The 19,078-nt window shown below is 44.1% G+C and overlaps 1 protein-coding gene across 2 annotated transcripts in view; it reads left to right on the forward strand.

Moving 5' to 3' along the window:
• Window positions 1-6,981: 6,981 nt before the first annotated feature.
• The window catches only part of LOC106565565 (collagen alpha-1(VII) chain-like), a 93,092-nt gene continuing 80,995 nt past the window's right edge, over window positions 6,982-19,078 (forward strand). Inside the window, exon 1 of one of the 2 annotated variants that reach the window (XM_014132828.3) lies at window positions 6,982-7,331. The gene's annotated coding sequence lies outside the window, so the exon portion shown is untranslated. The remainder of the gene's footprint in view (window positions 7,332-19,078) is intronic. The other variant, XM_045691645.2, reaches the window with a different exon arrangement.

The following is a 19,078-nucleotide window of genomic DNA, read 5'->3' on the forward strand; positions in this document are numbered from 1 at the left end:
ACTTGCGCAGCCAAATTGTTAACATTTTGGTAGCACCAACTGGTAAGACACTTCTGGAGGGCGATCACGTGTGCTAGCAAGGCTGAGGTCCTGAGTTCAAGCCTCGGTGTAAGCCGAATCAGGAAGAAGTGGTACTCACTAAGCAGCAGCGTGACGTCCTTTACTTAAGTGATAATTTGTATTTCATTTTTTATTTAACCTTTATTTAACTAGGCAAGTCAGTTAAGAAGAAATTCTTATTTACAATGACGGCCTACCAAAAGGCAAAAGGCCTCCTGCGGGGACGGAGGCCTGGGATTTAAATAAATAAATAAATACAATATAAATATGGGACAAAACACACATCACAACAAGAGAGACAACACAACACCACATAAAAAGAGACCTAAGTCAACAAAATAGCAAGGCAGCAACACATGACAACACAGTATGGTAGCAACACAACATAACAACAACATGTTAGCAACATAACATGGTAGCAGCACAAAACATGGTACAAACATTATTGGGCATAGTCTACAACACAAAGGTCAAGAAGGTAGAGACAACAATAGATCACACAAAGCAGCCACAACTGTCAGTAAGAGTGTCCATGATTGAGTCTTTGAATGAAGAGATTGAGATAAAACTGTCCAGTTTGAGTGTTTGTTGCAGCTTGTTCCAGTTGCTAGCTGCAGCGAACTGAAAAGAGGAGCGACCCAAGGATGTGTGTGCTTTGGGGACCTTTAACAGAATGTGACTGGCAGAACGGGTGTTGTATGTGGAGGATGAGGACTGCAGTAGATTTCTCAGATAGGAGGGAGTGAGGCCTTAGAGGGTTTTATAAATAAGCATCAACCAGTGGGTCTTGCGACGGGTATACAGAGATGACCAGTTTACAGAGGAGTATAGAGTGCAGTGATGTGTCCTATAAGGAGCATTGGTGGCAAATCTGATGGCCGAATGGTAAAGAACGTCAAGCCGCTCGAGAGTACCCTTACCTGCCGATCTACACATTTTGTCTCCATAATCTAGCATGGGTAGATTTGTCAGATAGGAGGGAGTGAAGCCTTAGAGGGTTTTATAAATAAGCATCAACCAGTGGGTCTTGCGACGGGTATACAGAGATGACCAGTTTTTTGGATGGTCATCTGAATCAGGGTTAGTTTGGCAGCTGGGGTGAAAGAGGAGCGATTACAATAGAGGAAACCAAGTCTAGATTTAACTTTAGCCTGCAGCTTTGATATGTGCTGAGAGAAGGACAGTGCACCGTCTAGCCATACTCCCAAGTACTTAAATGAGGTGACTACCTCAAGCTCTAAACCATCAGAGGTATAATAACACCTGTGGGAAGAGGGGCATTCTTCTTACCAAACCACATGACCTTTGTTTTGGAGGTGTTTAGAACAAGGTTAGGGGTAAAGAAATCTTGTTGGACACTAAGAAAGCTTTGTTGTAGAGCATTAGAACGCCTTAGAAGCCGGTGTTTGGAGGATATATCGTGTTGTTAGGCCCGAGAAGAAGTTGAGGGCCGGCAAACCATGTCAATATATCCTCCAAACACCGGCTTCGAGGGCATTATCACTTTTGTACAACGGATTACCAACTAACAACAATAGCTGCATTTGCACTTGTTTAAGCTGTTTTCTAGTGACATTTATGAGCTAATGAGGTGCGATTTCGCCTGGCATAGAAAATGTGCTCTCTTGTCAGGACACTGTTGTTCAGAGGAGCTAGCCAACAACACAGCTAACACAATCACTTCAAACTGAAGATAGAAACACTGCAAACTAGCTGCACGTTTCATTTGATATTTTTTACATTTTTATAGTGTAGATCAAGTTTATAAATTGCTTGGCTGGGCAGATGAGACAGTGGATTGCGCAGTCAGATCGAACAGAGTAAATAGGCATTTTAACGTCATAGATTTAGCCAGTGGTAACTTGTAGAGTAGACACCTACTAGAATGTGGTTTTAACCAATCAGCATTTAGGATTAAACCCACCCGTTGTATAAATATGCATAAAGAAGCATGACTTGGGTCAGTGACTGTATGACTGGTAGGGTTTAGGGAGGCAGAGGGCTAACCACAGTATACCCAGTCAATCCCCTTGTTTCTGTCTCCTCTTCCCACCACAACTTGAAGCATCAGTAGAACATGCAGAGAGTCCTGGACTGGAATGTGTTTTGGTTATGGTTTTAGTTTTGTTGACTGCTTCAAGAGAGTCAGAGCTGCACATCTGCCTAGCACAGTTTCCCCTTCTTTACTGACACACACATGCACACACGCATACACACCCACACACACCTATAGTATACCTTGTATAGATTTTAAACCAGGGTCAAAAACAGAATGCACCGTAATCTATACAGCATGTCAAGACAGTAATGGCATTTTTTACCCCCTCGCTGATATGCTTAAACATGTACGTCTGTCAACTGAGAACTCACGCTACTTTGACCCATGTCAACCCCACCCAAAACATACTAAGCACTGGTAAGAATACACCTACCAAGTTCTTACTGCACAGTCATGAAAACAAAACAGATAGACAGGCAATGATCTACTGTTTTATAATCTTCTTCTTCCTCCTCCCATACACCCGCCTATATGAAATGTTTTCTTCCCTTCCGAACAAGCTACGGTGGGCTGTATTATTGGCCTGCTAATACACAGCAAATTGGCTGTGTTGATTTTTCAGTGTAACATTTCTAGTGTTGATTCAGATGTTAAATTAACTCTGTAAGTGTTAAATTAACACACATTGGTGTACAATAACCCCAGTGTTGGTGTTAATAACCAGTGTTAAACCAAAACCACACCCATCATTATCATATTTCCGAGCATGCTCTATTGCAGGTAGATTTGTAGAATTATTTGTTTCAATATCTATGTTTTTGCATCGATTAATTCATCTTATGTTACTGAAATATAAATAACATACATTTTTCTAAACAAATCCAATCTGTTACTTTGACTTATTGCACCGCGTTACTGAAATGGATGTTCCAGTTTAGATGGTTTAGGTAGTCTCATATCTCAGTATTCCCAACCTGACAGTCATTCTGAATCCCTTTTTGACTCTGGTTTCTCTTCATTAAACACAACCCTGCATGGTGGATATTTTCTGGGGTTGTGTCCCTCTCTCTACCTTCTCTCACTAACCTTTTCTTTGGACAGACCAGACGGCAGCAACAGTAACAGTGGCTTGACCACTGCTGACGCTGTCTCTCTGCTCCATCGGATAAGGCCGAAATCGTCGGAAGGACTGGGGAAGACAGAAGGGTAACAGTGGCTTGACCACGGCAAAAACCTGTCTCCACGGACCATCCAGAAACAGAACCGGACCAGCTGCCTGAGGAAGCGACGACAGACTGCAGGCCTTGAGGCGAGTAAAGTGCTGCCGAGGCAAGCTTTATTCCCTCTACCCTTGGCCTGCAGCTCTCCTCCCCTGCCTTTCTTTTTTCCTATCTGCCCTCCAACGGCCACCACTGACCAGAACAGGACCAGCTGACCAGCAATCACCTGGCGCAGACCAACAGAAGTAGTGACCAGACCAGACACCATGCGAACCAGAGGCGCGGCAGAAGGGCCAAAGACCATAACCAAAACCATCATCCCCCACCTGAGCAAAATGACCAGAATGAACCCAGGAGCGACGCACCGCTACAACGTGGTGTGGCTGACACTAATCCCCAAAGAGGAGGCTGCCAGGGACAGAGCTGCCAATCGCCGGAGAGCAGCAGCAGCAGCACCAGGAGCAGCAGCAACAACAGCCAGACCAGATACCATGACCCTCCTGGAATTCAGCAGGGAAGTTCTCCAGCGAGATATGGGCTTTGTGCCGTCTGACATGAACTGCCTGGTGAATAAAGCCTCCATACAAATATTGTCTCTTTTTTGCTTTCTTGAGTAAGGCAACTCCAAAATGCAGGTGTTTCAGCCTAGATCAATGATTTCTGTGGTGGTGGGGCAGCCAGCGGAAAATGCGGAGCGTAGGGGTTGGTAATGTTCTCTAGTTGCACCGTGATTTGCTGAGTGTTCTGTCACTCATGGGGACACTACGTCACTGCCAAATCTAAGGGTAGAGCTTGAAAATTCAAGCCCCTTGGGTGCTGCCATAGAGTTACATCAGAAGTGCCCATCCAAGAAGGCTCAAGATCATTGGCCACAGATATAATGACGTCAAATCACGTTATATCTACAGTAGCTTTGATTGGCTTTGATTGGACTCATACTTTCAAAATCTTAGCTATCAGTCATCATGATGAATCAAGTTGACAATCTACTGGCAAATCCTTTTTAATCCTTGTCATATGAAGAGAAATAATGAAGATAAATTATTGATAAACGTATTGGTGCTCATCGGCCATTGGACATAAACATTACACATCAAGTTGGAAATCGCTAATTCAACAATGAGTGATTTGGAAGAAATCAGTGGCTAACTGAAAGCATTGAAAAGCAATCACTAGCCTGCTACTCAGTGGAGTGTGTGTGTGTGTGTGTGTGCGCGCGCGCGCGCGTGTGTGTGTGTGTGTGTGTGTGTGTGTGTGTGTGTGTGTGTGTGTGTGTGTGTGTGTGTGTGTGTGTGTGTGTGTGTGTGTGTGTGTGTGTGGTCCCAATTCTGGGTTTAAGGGTCTCTTTTCCAAGCTTAAAATTATAAACACTAACAACATTGGCCATGCTGTCAATCCATCAGGATTTCTGTCGCGCTCAAAACAACTTAACTCGGAACTGTGAAATCTGACTTCAGTGAGTTCAAGACAACTGGGAACTTGGGTGATTGTGGAGGCCAGGTCATCTGATGCAGCACTCCATCACTCCCTTTCTTGGTCAAATAGCCCTTACACAGCCTGGAAGTGTGTTGGGTCATTGTTCCGCGTGAAAATTAATGACAGTCCCACTAAGCCCAAACCAGCCGGGATTGCGTATCACCTTGAATTCAAAATAAATCACTGACAGTGTCACCAGCAAAGCACCCCCACACCACCACCACTACTACTACTACTACCATCACACCTCCTCCATGCTTCACGGTGGGAACCACACATGCGGAGATCATCCGTTCACCTACTCTGCATCTCACAAAGACTACTACTACTACTACCTACTCTGTGTCTCACACTGCGGTTGGAATAAAAAAATCGCAAATTTGGACTCATCAGACCAAAGAACAGATTTCCACCGATCTAATGTCCATTGCTCATGTTTCTTGGCCCAAACAAGTCTCTTCTTCTTATTGGTGTCCTTTAGTAGTGGTTTCTTTACAGCAATTTGACCATGAAGGCCTGATTCACACAGTCTCCTCTGAACATTTGACATTGAGATGTATCTGTTACTTGAACTCTGTGAAGCATTTATTTTGGCTGCAATTTTTGAGGCTGGTATCGCTAACGAACTTATCCTCTGCAGGTAACTCTGGGTCTTCTTTTCCTGTGGAGGTCCTCATGAGAGTCAAGCTTCATCATAGCGCTTGATGGTTTTTGCAACTGCACTTGAAGAAGCTTTCAAAGTTCTTGACATTTTCCGTATTGACTGACCTTCATGTCTTAAAGTAATAATGGACTGTCGTTTCTCTTTGCTTATTTGAGCTGTTCTTGCCATAATATGGACTTGGTCTTTTACCAAATAGGGCAATTTTTTAAATGTTTATTTAACTTTTATTTAACTAAGCAAGCCAGTTAGGAATGGATTCTTATTTACAATGACGGCCTACCCTGGCCAAACCCTAACCCGGACAGCGCTGGGTCAATTATGCGCTGCCCTATCTTCTGTATACCACCCCTACCTTGTCACAACACAACTGATTGGCTCAAATGCATTAAGAAGGAAAGAAATTCCACAAATTAACTTTTAACAAGGCACACCTGTTAATTGAAATGCATTCCAGGTGACTACCTCATGGAGCTGGTTGAGGGAATGCCAAGGGTTTGCAAAGCTGTCGTCAAGGCAAAGGGTGGCTACTTTGAAGAATCTCAAATATAAAATATATTTTGATTTGTTTAACATAGTTTTGATGTCTTCACTAGTACTCTACAATATAGAAAATAGTAAAAATAAAGGAAAACCCTTGAATGAGTAGGTGTGTCCAAACTATTTGACTGGTACTGTATGTATACTGTAGCTAAGAAAGTAATACTAAGTGCATGTTGTGTAGTAAGCTGTTAGTAGTCAATGTGCCACCCTAATAATTTAGTCTATATTCCCCTCTTAATTTCACCTACTGTTCTGACTTGGTGGTGCACATGTAGCCTATAACTTGTTTTAGATAAATATAATAATTGAATATTGTAAGAGCTTTCATTGTCTGCTTATATGGCCCCTTTATTTATCCTACGGTTCTTACAGGGAGAACACTGTAAGAATGGCCCCTGTTCTATATTCTGTCGCTGTACATTTCAAAAGTGCTGAAAAAATAGTTATATTGACTACGTCCGTTCTAGCTCGCTCATTAATGTCTTAATCAAAATTACGGATTGCCTCTTATCCGCTTGTCATCCCCTTATTCCATAGTTTGTACATCTCAATTGTCAGTAGAAACTGTATTTGTTTAAGGAAGTCAGCCATATCAGCTATGTTTTTTTTTAAAGCAGTAAAGGAGGCTAAATGAACTGTTTCACATCCAGACAAGGCTCTGTTGATAGCCAGGTGTACAGTAGCAGTGTTAAAGTGTTGGGACTGCTGTTGGGACTCTGCTGTTGGAACAGTTTTATGTAGGCCCAAACAGTTTGTGGGCACCGTTTGTCACCGTTATAGTGCAATTAATGTATTGTTAGTAGTCAATGTGTTGTTAGTGTTGTGCTGTGTATTGGCTTTGCTGGCATTTTATACCCCACAAAGATTTACATGCTAAAATCATCCAAACTTTTGACTGTATCTCTTATTCCAATGTAAAGGGTTTGGTATAGAGGCAAATATTTCATCAACGCACGAGGACTTCGCGCCATTGGCTGCTGCTGATGAGGGCGGGTAGAGCGTGCGAACCCCAGCCCCGGACTGTGAGGGAGCGAGAAAAGTGAGACAAAAAAAAGGAAAACGAGGGAATTGCTCACGACTCTCGTTCAAGCAACTGAACAAGTCTGTCCTCCCAGTACTGCAGTTTCTGCCCAACTTGAGCCACCCAATCTGCCTGTGTTACAGCTAAACTTAACACGACACTGACTATCCTTTCGCGGGACCTGGCATGCGCCACGGGACGCTTCGTAAACTTTATGCAGCAGAGGAGGCTATCTGACAACTGACTGGAGTGACAGAGTGAATATATAGTTTGCCTATTAATTTACTAACTCGCAGTAGACGTGGAGGAAGAACGGGGAGACGGGTGGATTATTATGCAACAAGTGGAAAGGTGAGTGAGGACTTGGAAGTTTGCCAGGTGAGGTCGTTGCCGTCCGTTGTGAGCTCGGATGCGGCGGCTGAGAGGTTCGGGACATGCAGCATTACGCACGGTTCTTACTCACTTAATAAAAGTGCTACCGTTTCTATGGTGCATGCTTATTTGGTTTATTCATGTCTGCTCTAGCCTGGTGGTGCTTAAACACAGAAATATATGCCTATGTCAATCAATCAACCACAAATCACCATTCTCCCTGAGGCAAAAGCACTTGAACAAGACCAGACAACTGATTAGCTGTTTACCTGTCAAATGATTTAAACTGTACATTTTTTATTTCATATATTTTTTTTATTCAAATTCATTTGGATCCCATTAGCTTTTGCAGAGCCAGCAACTATTCTTCCTGCGGTGCAAAATGCAGCCTAATTGTTTTAAAATCTGGTTTTTGATACAGTCAGACTTCACTGTCAAACCAAGTGTTTAGGATCTGAAAACATAACTAAACACTTGTCTGTAACACTTTTTGAACGCATCAAGGCATTTAGAATTTAAATGAAAACACATAAGTGTTTAGATTGCTGTAACACTTTTAAACACACACATATGTTTATTCAGCACAAGGTGGTTCGGTTCTAAACACTAAACACTGGGGGTGTTGTTTTAACACTGTAGGGTGTAAAGCCGTAAAGCCAAATTTCTCATGATTAAATGCACTCTAAACAGGACGATGGGAAATGAAACACTGATGTTTAAAATCCCGACACTTAGGAGATAAAGGTATTTTCCTGGTTGGAAACTGACTGGAAAAAGCTGACTATCATGTTTAATCTTGCATTCTAAACGCATGTGTTTAAGATGAGAACACTTATTGGCAAATCTAAATGCCTAAAGTTTAAGTTTTAAACACTGACATTTAGGTTATAAACGTGTCATATGTTTCATGGTTTTACAGTGTAGGCTACTTCTATTGCTTCACAGTCTCAGACTCTCAAATTGTAGCCTTCGGGGTAAGCATATCTCATTACCTCAGCATCCAGCATCAGAATGCTGAAATCACCTGGTTCATTAGACTTTATAATCCGAAGAAGAAAAAAGCTGAGTTTGAAACACAGAGAGTAAGTGAATAGGTTGTATGCACCTGGCCTGAACTCTTAGAGAAGAACCTTCTAAAAACAGGCATTCATTCATGGGTCATTCCACAAAATGAGTCCCTTTGATATTTTCAAGGTAGACTCAGAGAAATTATGTTGCCACGAGCAGCACTGTAGGTACTGAGATGAGCGAAATGCAAGACTTCGCTCTCACACAGTCACACACAGTATCTGCGTATGTGCACGGGTTCGCTTCACACTGTTACAGCGTGGTAGCCAGGGAACCAAAACAGCGGCAAAGTTGAGCCTTGTGCTTTAATGCTATTAGTTGTTGCGGAAATTGACCCACTATGCTGTATACTTTCTGCATCAACGTCATATCGCAGAGTCTACCTTTAAGTAGAAAATGTACACCAATATTGGATTTTAAAAGCCTGTTATATTAAATGAAGTTCCCTTTAATATAGATCACATGGACAATTCAATGAATCAGTTTTTTTATATGAATAAAGACTTGCTAAAGTGCCGAAATTCAGAATGTATGCCCCTCTGTGCACTCTCTGTGACTTCTCTGACGATTTTAACCCACTTAACCCCAACATTTCTTCAAGTTTCATTGTAAAGCCCTTGGTATTTTGTTGCTTTGATGAAGTCATTTCTGAAGATGATTATTTATTTAGGATGTGATTCAACCTGTCCCTCATTTTAGGGTCAACCCTGTGACTTGAACTTAACTGTTGTTTTAATTTGGTGAAACTGTTCCTGTTTAAAAACAGAACAAAACAAAGAAACATTGAACCTCTAATAGTCAAATCATCGTAGTGTAAAAGCAGGTGAGCTGGTTCTACTCTTTTTGGCAATTTTCTGGTGTTATGTGGTGGAAAACTAAATGAGTCGATTATAACACATCAACCATGTTACCATATATAGACAGGCTAGAAATGTTTGAACAATGAATTTTTTTTGGGTGAAGTTTGCATTCAATTGCCCCACCCTGTTGCATACAATCAGCTTTGAATGTTAAAATTAAGTGAACTTAAAAAAAAAAAAATCCACCAACTCATTTCGTGGAACGACCCTCCTGTTAATTTAAAAGAACAGGATGTCTTTGATCAAGTATCAGCCTATGTTCTTTCTACATTGGTATGGTATTCTGTGGCATGCAGTTACTGTAAATATAGTGTAGTTGCAGTGTTTGACTCAGGTGATGACATAAGCGTTGACTTTGTCTGCTTGGCGACATTAGATATTTCACACTTTGTGTAAAAGTCTTAAAAAGAAGATATTTCACACTCTGAAGAGCTGGGCCCCTTACGTGTCTACCCATGTTGGAACTGTTGCCACTGACATTTATTTCAAGAGGTTTATTTCCAAAGGTCCATCAAAATGTTCTATGATTTTTAAATCAATTGTAGCCATTTTATATCAGGCTGGGGGCAATGCAGCGGGCTCACCCCACCCTGTTTAAGTAATAGTAGGGAAAACTACAGCCAGGCCTATATGCTGGCAGATAGTTGTTCTCAGGTGGTCTCATTTCCCCCATGCTATTCTCTTTGATGTGCTAGAATGGAACAGTGCAGGAATCTTAGCTGTCGTTGCTTATACTCCAAACTATCTGCAATATCCATGTACTGTATGTCGTGACTGAAATTGTAGTCAGGATTTTGCACAAAGTTTGGAGAAGATCAAAAACAGCTAGGATTCCTACACTGTTTCATTCCACCACATCAAAGAGACTAGCATGGGGGAAATGGAATGAGTCAGAAAGCACCAGTTAGTTACCACCACCACCCTGCCCCTGGCAGCGGTTTAACAATGTCAGAGGAAGCCTCAGCATCAGCCACCACATCCCACCCAACACCTGCCTGCCCGGGTTGAGCCACACTGGCCCACCTGAGAACAACTCTGCCAACATCCTGTAGTTTCCCCTGCTATTATCTGTCACTGGCATGCTACCATGACAAATATGGCGACCAGATCCAATGAGACAACTTTAATTTGCTGTGCAAAGCCCCTCCTCTCCCTCTGTTTTTTTCCACTCATCTCTCTTTCTCTTTCCCCTCTCTTTCTCCTTGCTATGTTCTCTATTTTCCTCTGTCTGTCTGTCTGTCTGTCTGTCTGTCTGTCTGTCTGTCTGTCTGTCTGTCTGTCTGTCTGTCTGTCTGTCTGTCTGTCTGTCTGTCTGTCTGTCTGTCTGTCTGTCTGTCTGTCTGTCTGTCTGTCTGTCTGTCTGTCTGTCTGTCTGTCTGTCTGTCTGTCTGTCTGTCTGTCTGTCTGTCTGTCTGTCTGTCTGTCTCATTCCATCCCTTTCTGTGAGCTGTTATGAATTAAGCGGTCGTCTGTATCAATGGTTTCAATCGTGTGTTCCATTCCCTGGGAAAGTTCTGTCTTTGCTGTGGGTTTCTGCCTTTTGCTGGGGTTTTTTAACCTTCCAGTGCCACAGCGACTGAGACTGCATAGCCCCCCCTTCTCTGAATTGTCTTTATTTCCTCCTCACCTTCTCTCAATAATCACTTTCCTGTCTCTCGCTTCCTCTCAGACTTCACTTTCACCCCTCTATCCTTCTTTTTCATCCATTCATTCTCCTACTCCTCATCCATGGTTTGTTTGCTGCTCATGGCGTGCCACTTTCCTGGGCTGTGTTGTGTAGAGACCTGGACGGTTACCAAGTGTGTCATCTGTGGAAGGGAAGACTGCTGTTGGTTACTGTCTGTTTGCTGTGTTAGTCCATGTTGGTGTTGTCAGGGAGCTGATTCTCTATTGTCTTCAGAGAGTTTCAGAATAGAAATGAAGTAAAGCTGAGTTAATGTAAGGTATTTATAAAGGTTGGGGAGGTCTAGACATACAGTAGTATGGAACTGATCTGACTCTTATGTGGGTTTAGTGTTAGATAGCTGACTCTTAAGTGGGTTTAGTGTTAGATAGCTGACTCTTAAGTGGTCGTTAATGTCTCATGGAAAATGAACAGGACAAAGGCTATAATCTAGACAGGAAAGAGTCTCTTTGTATGTTTGCCTCGGCTTCTCTTTCCTTTCTCTGTGTCTATGTGGTGAAAGTGACTCATTACTTTCTTATAGATGTTCTCACAACGAGCCAGGTGAAACTTGCAGAGCTTAAAGAAACTTAAACATTTCTTACAGTTTGGAGACAAGTTCATGAGGTCCCTGACATTTCATCTGCTACATTTTGTAATCCCCAGGGGCATGTTGGGAGCTTGTGCAAACAGGGTTATGGACTTCTCAAAGACAATTGATCAAAATGGAGTCTCTTTGTTTGGTTTGGCTGATAAAAGAGCGTGGACATGACCGAGCTTGACGCTTTAGTGCGTTCCATGATTGTCGGAACTAGGAAACTCATACATTTCCGACTTGGTAATTCGTTGAACGCGGCACGTGATTAACTACAACCAGTTAGCAAGTGGGACATTTCAGAGTTCCGATATGCACTTTAACGGGGCATTACCATGGAGGTCACTGACTGGGTTGTCCGTCCTGTTCTTGACTTCAGACATGTACTGTAGGCTTATACAGTAGAGTTGCTCTTTAACGTGGCTCCTGTTATAAAAAGAGACAAATGCTGTGTTACCCAGTGTACAGTACACTGTACAGAACACTTAGGCCTACACAACATCTCACCGGTGAGTGAAATAGTGGGATAATTGACTATGACACTTCCCCCCCTGTCCCCCTCCCCTCTGTCCCCCTCTGTCCCTGTGCTGATGTCACGCCAAGGGAACCTTGCTGTTACACAACAGTCCTCTCTGTCACTCCAGGCGAATGGCATCTCTCACCAACTGTAACACTGCCATTTCACAGCTGCTCTCTTGGGAGAAAGTACAGTGTGTGTTCACTGCCTCCTTACTTTCCTTCACTCTCTTCCTTTCTCCCTTAGCTACTATTTCCCTTTCTTGTTCATCTTTCTATCTCTCACTCAGACCCTCTAATTCTCCCCCCCCCCCCCCCCCTCTCTCTCTCTTTCTCTCTCTCTCTCTCACACACACACACACACACACACACACACACACACACACACACACACACACACACACACACACACACACACACACACACACACACACACACACACACACACACACACACACACACACACCCTGCCTCTCCATCAATGACTATGTAAGGAACACAGCTCAATCAGTCAGTGGTCTATTAGGTCACCCCAGGGCAGCAGTGTCATTGTTACCAAAGGGATGACCTTATGACCTCAGTGCTATGCTTCATACCCCAGGTGGGCTACAGTGGGTGTGGTCATACCCAGGTGTGAAAGCTGCTCCCAGAATGTGCTAATGCTGCATTCATAACCAAGTGGAAAAGTGGTAATTACCAGTTGTGAAGTCATAAATACCAGTTGGATGCATTCACTTGCTTTGAACCCGTTTAGAAATGCAGATTGGCTAATGGCCAACAATCTGCATCAAACATAAACTAAAAGTACAGCTATCATGCTTGTTAATAAATTATAGTTTTTAAAAAAACATATGTGAATCGGCCTACGAGAATCCGTCGGATGTCGCATTGAGTTATTGCTGGGAAAAAAGCCAAATGCAATGAAATTCCGTTTCTGTGGAAATTGCGATTTTGGTTGTTTTGGATACTTTAAATCCTTTACTTTATTGTAATTTAACAATATTGTATGATTACTTAAGGAAAATGGTTAATTTCCAAAATGGTAAAAAAAAATTACATTAACTAGCATGCACAATGTGAACACGCTATCTCAAACTTCCCAGAGAGTGTCACAGCTGACTTGGCCCATTTAAGATAGCCTAACATGCTACAGATGAATGAAATCGGCTGGTTTAGACACAGAATAATTAGCTAGCTAATTAGTAATGTAGTAGTATAAAGTTGTAATTTACAATCAACAATGTAGTTATCAATGCAAGTGGCTCCTCTCCTTGTTCGGGCAGCGTTCGGCGGTCGACGTCACCGGCTTTCTAGCCATCGCCGCTCCATTTTTCATGTATCCGGCGTTGGACCACTTTGAGGAGTTTACCCGCCGTTTCTGGGCCGTCTTTGACCATCCGCCCGAAGGTAGAGCGGCGGGTGAACGACTCTTCCATTTGAGGCAGGGGACGAGGAGCGCACAGGATTTCGCGCTGGAGTTCCGGACCTTGGCCGCCGGAGCAGGATGGAACGACAGGGCCCTCATCGACCACTATCGATGCAGCTTACGTGAGGACGTCAGACGGGGCTGTGCGTCGGGAGGCTGGAGGGGTGGCCATCACGTGCACCATCTGTGGCCGCAGAGGGCACACTGCCGGTCGGTGCCGGGTTGGTCCCTCTGGGAGTCGAGGCAGCAGGCAGGGCACCCTGGTGTCACCCCAGGTGAGTATGCACCACTCTCATCCAGAGTCCTCTGTTGTCCACCTGTTTGTTTCCCTGAGTTCTCTCCGCATTCCCAGCATAAGGCGCTCGTCGATTCAGGCGCAGCTGGGAATTTTATTGACAGAGCGTTAGCACTTAGTTTAGGGATCCCCATTATTCCTGTGGATAGACCTTCACGCTCTGGATAGTTGACCATTAGGGTCCGGGCTAATCAGGGAGGCCACCATCTCCCTGGCCATGGAGACACAGGGGGTTCACGATGAGAGAATCAGTCTCTTTCTCATTGACTCTCCTGCGTTTCCCGTGGTACTAGGCCTTCCCTGGTTGGCTCTTCATAACCCCACCATTTCCTGGCAACAGAGGGCTCTCACGGGGTGGTCGCGAGAGTGGTGTAGGGGTTTCCGTTGGTGCTACCACGGTGGAAAGCCCAGACCAGGTTTCCACCGTGCGCATCCCCCCAGAATATGCCAATTTGGCACAGAAGGCGACTCAATTACCACCCCATCGACGGGGGGATTGTGCGATAAATCTCCTGGTAGACGCTGAACTTCCCAGGAGTCACGTGTATCCCCTGTCGCAAGCGGAGACGGTGGCTATGGAGACATATGTCTCTGAATCCCTGCGTCAGGGGTACATTCGGTCCTCCACTTCACCCACTTCCTCGAGTTCCTTTTTTGTGAAGAAGAAGGATGGAGGTCTGCGCCCATGCATTGATTATAGAGGTCTCAATCAAATCACGGTGAGGTACAGTTACCCGCTACCTCTTATCGCCACGGCGATTGAGTCAAAGCACGGGGCGCGCTTCTTCACTAAACTGGATCTCAGGGGTTTTGGCCAGGTGGCTGCTCCCATTACCTCACTGCTGAAGGGGGGTCCTGTACGTCTGCAGTGGTCGGTTGAGGCGGACAGGGCTTTTGGGCAGCTGAGAGCTCTGTTTACCTCGGCTCCCATGCTGGCCCATCCGGATCCCTCTTTGACATTCATAGTGGAGGTGGACGCGTCAAAGGCTGGGATCGGAGCCGTGCTCTCTCAGCGCTGGGGCACGCCACCGATGCTCCGCCCCTGTGCTTTCTTCTCGAAGAAGCTCAGCCCGGTGGAGCGGAACTATGATGTGGGGGACCGGGAGCTGTTGGCTGTGGTTAAGGCTTTGAAGGTGTGGAGATGGGCTAAACACCCTTTCCTCATCTGGACTGACCACCGCAACCTGGAGTACATCCGGGCAGCTAGGAGACTGAATCCTCGTCAGGCAAGGTGGGCCATGTTCTTTACCCGTTTTGTGTTTACCCTGTCCTACAGACCAGGTTCCCAGAATGTTAAGGCAGACGCACTGTCCTGGCTGTATGACACAGAGGAGCGGCCCATGGATTAGACTCCCATTATCCCAGCCTTCTGCCTGGTAGCGCCGGTCGTGTGGGAGCTGGACGCGGACATTGAGCGGGCGTTGCGTACTGAACCCACTCCACACCAGTGTCCCGTCGGACTTCAGTACGTTCCGTCTGCTGTCCGTGACCAGTTGATCTATTGGGCCCACACATCACCCTCCTCTGGTCATCCGGGGATTGGTTGGACGGTGCTCTGTCTGTCTGGGAAGTACTGGTGGCCCACCTTGGCTCGGGACGTGAGGGTTTATGTTTCCTCCTGCTCAGTGCGCGCCCAGTGTAAGGCTCCTAGACACCTGCCCAGAGGTAAGCTACTTCCCTTACCCATTCCACAACGGCCTTGGTCACACCTGTCGGTTGATTTTCTAACGGATCTCCCTCCCTCACAGGGGAACACCACGATCTTGGTCGTTGTGGATCGTTTATCTAAGTCCTGTCGTCACCTCCCTCTGACCGGTCTCCCTACGGCCCTACAAACTGCGGAGGCCCTGTATACACACATCTTCCGGCACTATGAGGTGCCTGAGGATATAGTGTCTGATCGGGGTCTCCAGTTCACTTAGAGAGTCTGGAGGGCGTTCATGGAACGTTTAGTGGTCTCGATCAGCCTTACCTCGGGTTTCCACCCCGAGAGTAATGGGCAGGTGGAGAGAGTGAACCAGGATGTGGGCAGGTTTCTGCGGTCCTATTGCCAGTGGGCGGCGTTTGTGCCCTGGGCAGAGATGGCGCAGAACTCGCTCCGCCACTCCTCCACTAACCTCTCCCCCTTTCAGTGTGTATTGGGGTACCAGCCGGTTCTGGCACCGTGGCATCGGTGTCAGACCGAGGCTCCTGCGGTGGACGAGTGGTTCAGACGCGCGGAGGAGACCTGGGAAGCCGCCCATGTTCACCTCCAGCAGGCCGCGCTGCGCCAAAAGACCAGCGCGGACCGTCACCGCAGTGAGGCCCCGGTGTTTGCACTAGGGGACAGGGTCTGGCTCTCGACCCGAAACCTGCCCTGCTGGAAGCTGGGCCCGCGGTTTGTGGGGCCATTCAAAGTCCTGAGGAGAGTGAACGAGGTATGTTACAGGTTACAGCTTCCCCCCGAATTACCATATTAACCCCTCGTTCCATGTGTCTCTCCTCAGGCCGGTGGTGGCTGGTCCGCTCCAGGAGTCTGAAGTGCGGGAGGTTCTGTTTGAGCTGCTTTTGAAAGAAAAGTTGTTTTGAAAACATTATTGGCATTGTTGAATTCGATTTTCATAATAGCAAGCTAGGACTGATGGTTTGGTTAGCTAAACTACTGTAGCAAGTCTGTTTGTTTGGTTATCAAGGCAACTACAGTAGCTATCTAGTAAACTTGCTAGCACCTTTATTAGTGATTGTTGAATACATTTCTACCGGCAAAGGACCATTTCTAGTGGCAAATGATCTCTTACGTATAATAATTTCATTATTTAATGCAAATAATACCAGCAGTTGCTGTTTTAAAAATAATAAATATATTGACAATCTCTTTTGAAACAATCAAGCTGAGTGTTGGTGTTTTTCTCTCATTCGTCTCAATGGAATTAGAAATAAACTTAACAGAATTTTTCATTGCCATTTTCTCAGTTTTAACATTTTGGCTGAAGTCAACTTTAAAAGCTCATAACTCGGGTTCTGATAAAGCTATCTCAGTGATTTAAAGAAATCTGGATTTGGGACAGTTGGTAGTTTTCAGAGCTATAAAGAATTCAAAGTTTAGCGTTTTCCTAGGCTGCCACACATATTAATTGATAGCTTTTTATAAATAATGTTTTGTTACATTTAACTGCAGAAACTGCTGTTATCGAGGTCATTTCCTTAGTAGGTGACGTCAGAGGTCAGTTATGTGGGAGAAGTCGGAGTTCAGGGATGATTGATGATTTTCCCACTAGTAGTTACAAGTTGGAGGGGCGTTCATGTGGATTTGTCCTAGTCATATGTGGTAAATACCACCGTTCCACTTGGTTGTGAATGCAGCATAAGTATGGACTCTTATGGGGGTGTCCTTGGATCACACCATGTGGTAATAAATGATGGTGTTAAAAAGCTTTTAATAGCTATGTTAAATTGATGAATACCAGAAGGACAGGTGCTGTCTCAGAAGGTAAAAAAAAAATGTGAGCGAGAGAGTCAGAAAGAGAGAGAGAAAGGGGGGAGAGCCAAAGGAAGAGAGAAGCTGGCATATAAACTAAGATGGGAGAGAAAATACAAGAGAGACCACTTGAATGCACTTTGTAGGATGTTTACCATGCTATAACTGATCATATAGTTTCCAACTGGTGTTGTTTTTATATCTAACTGTCATTAACATATAGTGTTTCAGTTGTAAATTAAGATCTTAAAGACATGTGGTCAGACTGTGTTCTCACAACCTGGTTTCCTTAACTTAACTGTACATATTACCTCAATTACCTCGACTAACCGGTGCCCCCGCACATTGACTCGGTACCGGTACCCCCTGTATATAGCTTCGCAATTGTTATTTTACTGCTGCTGTTTAATTATTTGTTACTTTTTATTTTCAATTTTTTACTTATCTATTTTTTGCCTAACACTTTTTTTCTTCTTAACTTCTTAAAGCATTGTTGGTTAAGGGCTTTTAAGTAAGCATTTCACTGTAAGGTCTACACTTGTTGTATTTGGCGCATGTGACAAATACAATTTGATTTAATTGGACCATAATTGAACTGTAACTTTATAGATTCCACAGAAAATGTAAAAAATAACATGAAACGTAAGAGGGTGGATTTGGTTTCTGTTATTGCACAATTGTGAGTAATTCCATGTTATAGGTGAGGAACCTATATAGAGGATCTCGATCTGTCTAGGGTTTTAGAGGGGAAAGGGACACAACATTTGGAATTAAATATGTATGTCGGTTGCTTAGGAGAAAAGTTCAGGAAATGGCGGTTATGTGGTTTTGAAGTTATTCAAGGGGAACAAACATTTCAGACTCTTGAGTTTCTGCCTTCAGACAATTATCTAAAAGGGTTATCCTATGAAAAATAAATATATGATGGACTTTTTAATAAACTGTGCACTGACACGTAGCAGTAATAATAATAATATATGTGCCATTTAGCAGATGCTTTTATCCAAAGCGACGTAGTCACCTCAAGGATCTAAGATTGTGTATGTTTCTAAATTTGTCCTGCTGTCGATTGTTGAGATACAAGAAGTTCAGCACGAGTTCTGCATACCAGTACCAGGACAAACATTTACCCCTTCACAAACAGAGTGAGCTTTGAGTTAGATACTCAAATCGCAACTCTAAATAGATTCCACCCTTGCTGAAGGCAGGTGTGCTTGTCTGTGTTTAGTGACTGATAGCATGAGTCGGACATTGACTCATTCATCCCAACCACAAGCCGCGGGCTGTATATCTAAAATGTGTGTGTGTACCCAATATGTATGTGTGCGTGTGTGCGTGCATGTGTGTATGTGTGTTGTGTATGTGCATGCATGTGTGTGTGTTTTTATGGACATATTGTAGACTACACAAAGTAATGCAGTGTCAGCTTCTAAAGGTCTCCAGTCTAATGTAGTTAGTGAGTCTGGCAGTTTATTAGCGTTTTAATTGGTGAGTCCCATCATGACCTCTTTCATGTGGAAGAACAGCTTGACATTGTCTGCTCTATGGGTTAGGGTTAGTTCAGTAGTGTGACATGCTATGCTACTGTAAATGCTTACAGATGCTGGGATTTTGATTCACTTTACAGACCAATACATATACTCTGTCCTCTCTGCCTCTGTTACTCTGTCATGCCTACATATAAACATACAGTTGAAGTCGGAATTTTACATACACCTTAGCCAAATACATTTAAAGTCAGTTTTTAAAAATCCTGACATTTAATCCTTGTAAAAATTCCCTGTTTTACATCAGTTAGGATCACCACTTTATTTTAAGAATGTGAAATGTCGGAATAATAGTAGAG

Source organism: Salmo salar, chromosome 12 (genome assembly GCF_965601325.2).
Source record: "Salmo salar chromosome 12, fSalSal1, whole genome shotgun sequence".
Taxonomy (NCBI): domain Eukaryota; kingdom Metazoa; phylum Chordata; class Actinopteri; order Salmoniformes; family Salmonidae; genus Salmo; species Salmo salar.